The sequence below is a fragment of the Amaranthus tricolor genome, chromosome 3 (assembly GCF_026212465.1).
Source record: "Amaranthus tricolor cultivar Red isolate AtriRed21 chromosome 3, ASM2621246v1, whole genome shotgun sequence".
Taxonomy (NCBI): Eukaryota; Viridiplantae; Streptophyta; class Magnoliopsida; order Caryophyllales; family Amaranthaceae; genus Amaranthus; species Amaranthus tricolor.
The window spans coordinates 23,064,902-23,073,968 of record NC_080049.1 but is presented as its reverse complement, the minus strand read 5'-3'; positions in this window follow the sequence as shown (position 1 = coordinate 23,073,968).

Here is a 9,067-nt window from a genome sequence, read left to right as displayed (position 1 = left end):
AGAGGTAATAGGAGCTATCAAGATGAAGTGGTCAAATACAACTTGTACTTTCTCTGTCCCACGAAACATTACGCATTTTTTTAGCTACTCCCATCAGATTTACTCATGTTCAACTTTTGGTCATAACTGTCACTCCATAGGCAGTTCTGGGGTAGTGCTGGGTGTCTAATCGCACAGGACCCCAAAATCTAAAGGGCCTCACATCAAAAAATCATTTTGAATAACATACAATTGTGGTAGATTAGCTGGTAGTATAGGAGTTTTACTTAACACATCGATACTCATACATTAAAACCTATTCATTACATTTTTTTTCTCATTTTTTTATCTCTTCCCAATGCAACTCTTTAACTTTCAAATATTTTCTCTTACATTATAATGTGCAAATTTTATTTAACTGCAAGCGCACGATGTATGTGTAGTCGGGGGTTGAACACAAGGAAGTTAGGAAAAGAAACTTGCTCATTTCTACTAATTATATTATTTGAAGAGAAAAAATGTTTGGTAAGTTTTTTTAACTAATAAACTAAAAATACAATGAAAATGTGTTTAAACTATACGATGAAGAGATCTGGGGTGTCAAAAATTCCCTAAATTCTTGTATGATCAAACTCTTGTTAGTGTTTATGAAATGTCAGATTAATTATGTGATTAAATATAATCTTGTTAATCTCAAACTCTCGCTCTGTTGATTAACTATTAGATTTAGACTCTATTAATTCGATTCTCACACGCAAGTTTTATTGAATGAATTAATAAGAATTTAACTAAAATTTACTCTAAAACAAAGTTGATCCTAATCTCACACGCTAGTTCTATTGACTAGTCCAACAAAGCATATTTAATTTAAGGTTAATAGCACAATTCAATCACATTAATCCTAATTTCATAGACACATTTAATAATCAAATCATACTTGAATTATTGGTTCAAACCCTAACCCTAGAAAATAAATCTACTCACTATTCATGGTAGAAGCGATGAACACAAACCCTAAGATGATACTAAACATGAATGAAAATCATAATACTGAAATTTGCAAGGAAAAAACAATAATTAAACTATGAGACACACAATTAAAGATCCAAGAGACAAAAATATGAAGAATAATATTACTTTTAATAAATGACAATTTATAGGAAAAACAATTAAAGTTTGACAAGAAAAAGATTAAACTAATACAAATTTGATAAAGAAAGATTAAACTAATAATGAGAATGTAAATCAAAGATAAGAAATAAAAAGCTTACAAGAATTAAAATGGTGTTCAAATGGAGAGGACGATGAAGGAGGAAGAAGGAGAAGAGGGTTTTAGTCTCCCTCCTTGTGCTCCCTAAAGAGGCTTAACCTAAATGCTCCTCGTTAACCACTAAATAAACCCTATTAAGTTAATTAAAATAAAGATAAAATAAAATAATACACAATTAAAGTGACGAAAAAAACGCTGCTCGGAATCCAAAAGAAAAAGCCTAGCCGGCGTTCACATCTAGGACAAGAAAGACGAGTCGGCTTTTTTGGTTGACAATTTTAGCAAACTTCATACGATCGTCCTTTCTTGCTCGATTATTGGAATTACGCATATAATATACCATTGGAATGCTCTTGAAGTCTAGTTTTCAATGTCGCAAATCTTACATTAATGCAATCTTCGTATCAAAATTTATGACCAAAAGAGTAGACATATATCAAATTTCACCTTAAAACTTTTGCATTATAAACATTCTTTTACTCTTTTGCTCATTTTCTTTGTAGAACATCTTCAACTGAACTAAAATCCCCTTAGACAACTCCGTCATCACTAAAACCATAAGAATTATGCTTAAAACAATTAAAACCACTAAAAATAAACATGAATAACCAAAATGTGTCATGTAGCATAAATCTTAAAAATAACCACGAATTACTAACAACGACCATTATTAAGGAATATAAAATGATATAAATAAGTGCAAATATTTGCACTTATCAAATTATTTAATTTTACATATTCATATCAAACATTAATTACCCTAACTTAATTTATAAAAATAATCAATAATTTATTGTTTTCAACCCTTCAAACTTCTACTCTTAATTATTAGTCATTAATCTATTACATTTTTTTCACTTTCATTTTAACATTAGAGATGAAAGTTTAATTTTTAACAACTTAATATTAATTATTTTTATAAAATCAATATTAATAAAATTAGAAATTTTGTTGAGCTTTTACTTATATCTAGTACTTAAATTAAGATTGTGTTGAATTTTTATTTTAGTATAAAAAAAAATTCTTTTTTACTTATGAAGGGCACCAATTTTAGAAATTTATGAAAATAAATAGGGCCTCAGATTTGTTTGCTCCGCCCCTGCATCACTCCTTTAATTCTAATTTGCGTATTTAACTTACTTTTGTATCTCATGCATGCATTTCTTCCCCTTTTCAAAAAATGTCAATTTATCCACTTTTTATATTCTCACTAATTGTTATTGTCGAAAAATTGGTTGGAAAAAAAGGAATATATTTGAATTCAACAACGTGTTTGATTAATATATTCCTATGCTTTCCACATGCTGATTAATGTGGCTAGCTTCTAGACGTCTTGAGAAAAACATTCTGTTATTCCATAACAACTGCTAAAGTTTTCTTTAAATTATTGCAACTGAATGGCTGCTGCCTGTTAATGCTTTACTTCAATTCAAATGCCCATTATTAGTAGGAGTGTACTTTATTAGTTCACTAAGTAGATTTGACTTGCTGCTGTAGTAGGTTTAATCAAGCTCATTATTTAATATTGCTCTTTGTTAAAATATATTTATGTGAAATTTTGTTATTAATTTTTCATTTATATAAATTATTTGTGATGCGTATTTAGAAATAATGAAGATCAAAATTTACCTTAAAATGCATACAATGCAACAAGTCTTTCTTTACAAACAACTTACTAGGCAAAGACATTGATCAATAAGTCTTTGCTAATCAACCAATAATCAATAATCAATAAAATATACTAATAAAGAAACGACTTGGGACACGTGTCACACTCTCATTAAAAACTTTTCCGTCTATTTTCTATCATTGACATGGAAATTTTACACTTGACTTCATATTTAAGGAAACAAATAACACAATTTGAATGAAAATAAAATTATTACAATAACATTTGAGAGCTTTGATAAATTAAACAGTGAATTAAACATTAAAATGATGAATTAAACATTTGAGAGCATAAAAATGGTTTAACGCAAATTATAAAGACAATAACCAACACTTTATAAGGTTAAATACGTCAAAATGGTGATTAAACGGAAAATGACAAGAATTTAACAAAAAATGTTACGGCAGTTAGATAAGGCATAAACTAGATGCTACCATGTGGAGATATCTTACAAAAGTGCTACCACTGGCGTTTCATGAAAGTTCGATGCTACCATGTGCAATTTTCTTTTAAAAAACTTTATTTTCCTAATCATTTATTCCTATTTGCTTTGAAGTGTGTGTTTAAGAAGTGATGTAATTAGTGTGATATGAGAAATGTGTACGTGCACATTTTAATATGTGGTTCTATGTCGTTTGATAGGACCTTGATGTATAAGGGGTTAGTGATCGCTTTGAACTTGAAGCTTGCATGTGTTGGATTGTGCAGAAAGGTACGTCACACTTAGACTATTGATAAATGCAATTATTTGCACTTATTATATCATTTTATATTCCTTAATGATGGTCGTTGCTAGTAATTCGTGCTTATTTTGAAGATTTATGCTATATTACTCATTTTGGTTATTCATGTTGATTTTGAGTGGTTTTGATTGTTTTAAGAATAATTCTTCTGGTTTTAATGATGACGGAGTTTACTAAGGGGAATTCAGCTCGGTTGAAGATGTTCTACAAAGAAAATGATCAAAAGGGTAGAAGAGTGTTTATAATGCAAAAGTTTTGAGGTGAAATTTGATACATGTCTACTCTTTTGGTCATAACTTTTGATAGAAAATTTGTATTAATGCAAAGTTTATAGCATTGGAAACTAGACTTCAAGTGCTTTTCAACGGTATATTATATATCCAATTCTAACAATCGAGCAAGAAATGACGGCTATTTAAAGATCACCAGTCAGCAGACTAGCGACGAGTCGTCGCCTAAAAGCTACGACTCGTCTCTTTGTTTTTGAAGTCGTGTTTTGCCTGCGGTTTTCTCATCAATTTTTAGGTTAATTTCTTAATTAGTATGAATTAGCCCTTAATGAAGGATTAGGGTTTCTCTCTCTCTTCCTCTTTTTCCTATCCTTCTTCCTTCCTCTAGACTTTAATTTACTCTTTTCCATTAGTTTTACTCTTAATTTTCATCCTTTAATTAAGTTTTTTATTAAGTCTACCATTAATCTTCCTTTGAGCATTGTAAGTTTTTTTGATATTTAATTTTCTTTGTCTTTAATTCCTTGTATTCGTTTTAATCTTCATGTAGTGAACATTAATTATTGTTATTAATCATCCTTCAATAAAAACTAGTTTTGTCCTTCATTTATTGTTCTTTGAATTATTTGTTGTGTTCTTTGGTATTTAATTATTGCTTCTCTTGAGATTTTCATTAGTTTCATATTTATTCATGTCTAGTACCATCCTAGGGTTTGTGTTTATTGCTCTCACCATGATTAGTGAGTAGATCCATTTTGTAGGGTTAGGGTTTGAACCTATAAGTCAAGTATGATTTGTTTATGAAACTAAAGTGGTTGAATTGTGCTAATAACCCTAAATTAAACATGCTTTGTCGGACTAGTCAATAGAACTAGCATGTGAAATTAGGATCGACTTTGCTTTAGGGTAAATTTTAGTTAAATCCTTATTAATTCGTTCAATAAAATTAGCGTGTGAGAATTGAATTAGTAGGATCGAAATCTAATAGTTAATCAATAGAGCGAGAGTTTGAGATTAACAAGATCATGCTTAACCATGTAATTTATCCGACATTTCATAGACACTAATGATAATTTGATCATACAAGACTTTATGAGATTTCCGACACCCTAGATCTCTTCATCATATAGTTTAATCCATATTTCTTATTGCATTTGTAGTTTGATAGTTAAACAACCAACTAAACATTTTTCTCTTTGAGCAATATAATTAATCGAAATTAGCAAGTTTCTTGTCCTAGCTTCCTTTTGTTTGACCCGCGACTACACGTACACCGTGCACTTGCGGTTAAATAAAATTTGCATATCAACTATGCATGTTATGAAATTGATATTGTTAAGTAATGTTGTTCATTCAAGTGTGTGATGTCATATATCACTTAAGGATTAGAGACCCCAAATAATTGTAAAAGAGTTAATTGGAAATTCGAGGATGATTGTTGTTATCGCCCACATGGATTGTATATTGGAATTGGGTACCCTTATAGGGTTGATATTATTGAACTTTGGGCTCATGACATGGTCCTAATAAGGGCCACCTTGGGGGGTATGCATACTCTAACCTTGACGATCTTGTTAAGAAGTTGAGCAGCATCTCGGTCAGGAAGTTTCATTGGGACTAGCTTTCCCTTGTGTATTCTTTTAAAATTTTACATTGGCGACCCAAATAGACCTGGCAACGTCATAAGTTAGAAATTTGGATTGTGGGATGATTATAAGTCGACTAAAGCCTTTGTATGCTGGGACGAACGCATTGCATGTTTAACTAATCATTATTAATGTATTATGTCTCTGACGTGTACGTTGTCTTTGAACTTGTGATGATGTTGTCATGATGATAACTAGCAGAGTGATTGACAGGTCAGAAATAAGGTGCGTGTGAGATGGCTCATAGGAAACCTCCGTTCATACGGGACTTTTGTTTATGTTGTTAGTTAAGAACATTATTAATTTTCACTTTAGTTTTATTTTATCGAGGCCATGAGGTTTTCAAGTTGTAAGACGTTAAGTTTTCGTGTAGTTTATATATTTATGTTAAACTTTATTCCTTTGTCCTTAGAACATAATTGATTCTTTGACTAGTTTGACTTTTTATTTTGCCGAGTTACTATTCAAAATTTATATTTTTATGTAAATATTCGGGTTGTCTTTATTCGGACTATTACAATTAATGTTAGAGCGTAACAGAGTTAATGATTAAGAAACATTAGCAGTGGTTAATTCTTTTGATACTAAGTTTCTTCATCTCGAGACTTCTTCATGTCTTGAATTGTTTCTGGCTGAGGAAGCAAAGCCCCTTTTGATTTCATCACCACCTTTAATTCATATGAGTACTATAGAGTTTGTTAATACTTATTTTATTCCTAATATATGTTATTGACAAACTCTGTTGTTATAGTCTCTTTGACCATGATCTATATGTGCTAAATTGATATACTGTGCATGCTTTTTCTAAACTTGCCGCTAGAGTATTTGAGAAATTGAAAAGGGCTCTCACATTTATTTTTGTTGCTATTTTTCTTTCAAACTGCTTCTATTTGGTTACATTATATGTGCCTTAAAGTATTCGAGTTCGGGATTTATTTGGTTACATTATGTTGTGGTTGTGGTGATGTTGTGTTGGGATGGGTAATAAGGTCGATAAGGGGTTTGGATTTCTATTGGACTTTTCAAAGTAAGAATATTTTATGAGAGAAAAAAAGAATTAATATGGTTTAAATCCGATAGTTGATCAATATAACAAGAAACTTGATATTAACAAGATCAGTTTTAATCATCTAAATAATCCCAACTTTTATAGATGCTATTGTTATGGTAACATTTAATTGTTTATTTATTTAATAATTGGCATTGTGAAACTACCTAACTACCCTTTGACTTATCGTTGACCTTGACTCTTAGTCAAGGGGCATTTCGGACATCTCGTTCAGTTTGCTTAACCATCAAATAATCAATCCCAAAACCCTAAAGTAACTACCCACTCATCACGATAACCATGTCCTCCCCCCAACTGCCATGATACCCATGATGTCCAACCTATTCTCTGCAATAACCGCTTCTTCATCCTTATATATAAAAGTTGTCATCCCCATGCACACCCCTAAGAAAAAAATATCATACCGAAACTTTGCCAAAATCCCTACTCACCATCATCTTCATCAACCTACTAGAATACAAACATCCACTATCTTAATTTTATATTCTTGCACTCAATTTATTATCGTTCATTCATCGATCTCTCATCTCCGATCTGACTTGGGAGATCACCCCCGGGTAAGGCTAACACGTTGTGTTGCTGGACTTCAGGTCATTACCGCGGAAGAAATATATCTCACTTCCACTTCGTTAACCGTCGACTCTGATAATACTTCCCCATCAGGTATTTCAAGTGTCTCTTGCACTTCCTCGTTTCATTACCGAACCAGCTATTATTCATTGTGTTCGTATAAGAATTTAATTGATTTCTAATTTCCTTAGCACATTTATATCCTTTAATTATTGTTAGCATTAGAATACAGTCAATATCAATTACATTTGTTTGATTGGTATCCCGTAATTATAAATTAGACAATTTATTAATTCACTTTTCTGAATTCGACCTACAAAGCTACACTTATACTATGTGCTTGTGGTTAAAATAAAATTTCCACATCAACAGCCCACCTTCTGTGAAGAGTTTTCTTGTCCTACTAATCTTTTGCATAAGAGCAAGGAAAGACTAAAAGCGACAAAGTGGAAAAAAAAAACTAACTGCAACACAGTTTAACCAAAAACAAAAAAAAGCCTAATAAGGCATCAAGCATAAACACATCAGCAGCTGCAAACAGGAACAAAATGCACCAACCAGAAGCGAAAACCAACAGAAGACGCTGTATATTCACAACCTCATCTTCAGCTACCTAAAACACTATATATTTACATTACACACCGAACTCACAAAAGGAAAGAATAAATCAGTAACAAAACAGCCTAATAATTGACGTTCATGTTAACAATATTGCATATACCGACTCTACCCTTCCTCACACTATAAATACTTCCTCTTAACATTGTTTTTTATTTTTCAATTTCATTTAGTTTTTATCTTCTCAAAATATATATGAGAGGACATTTTCTTCTACTTTGTATATTTTTGTAATTGATGAATCATATTATCAATAATAATTTTGATCTCTTTTTCATTCACTATTTTTATTCTTTTCTTCACATATGAATTGGACTACTAAAATCAACATGGTATCAGACGCCTCGACCATACATTACGTCTCGTTGGTACACATTTTCTTTTACTGATTTTTTTTTATATTCTTTACATTTTTTTTTACTATTTTGTTGTTTTGTCGTTTTCTTTTTTGTTTGGTTTTCCGTTTTCTCTTTCCCTATCTTTCTTTTTTTTTTTTTTTCTGATTTCTCTGTTCATCTTCCTTCTTCTTGCTTTCTTCGTTCTTTCCCTTCCTTCATCATGTCTGTTACTACTAATAATCCCACCAGCAACGTTCTTGATTCTATTCAAGATCCGGTTTCACCATATTACCTTCACCCAAGCGACTCTCAGCTTTTGTTGGTCCCTATTCCGTTCAACGGCACCGGCTTTAACGATTGGAAACGATCCGTCACCATCACTCTTTCTTCCAAAAATAAACTAGCTTTCATCAATGGTCAGATTCCACAACCTCTTCCTTCCGATCCTACCTTCAAATCCTGGGAAAGGATCAACAGTACAATCATCTCATGGTTCATGAAAGTTCTTGATCCTCAGATTGCACGAAGTGTTTTGTATTTTCCTACTGCGCAAGCCATCTGGCAAAATCTTGAAGAAAGATTTGGGGTAACTTCCGGAACTCAGATCTACTCCCTCACCCAACAAATCTTTGCCATTGATCAAGGCTCCGATTGTCTTTCAGCGTATTTTACCAAAATCAAAATGTTGTGGGACGAATTCGACGCTTCATATCCCATACCCACTTGTTCTTGCAACAATTGCAATTGTGGAATCAACACCAAACTTCTTCAAATGAGAGAAGAACAGCGCTTAATTCTTTTCCTCATGAAACTTAACCCTACCTATAAAACCATCAGAGGAAACATTCTTATGCAACAACCTCTTCCCAGTATTTCCCATGCTTATCGTCTTATCATGCAAGAAGAAAACCATTCCGATTTAATCTCCCATACTA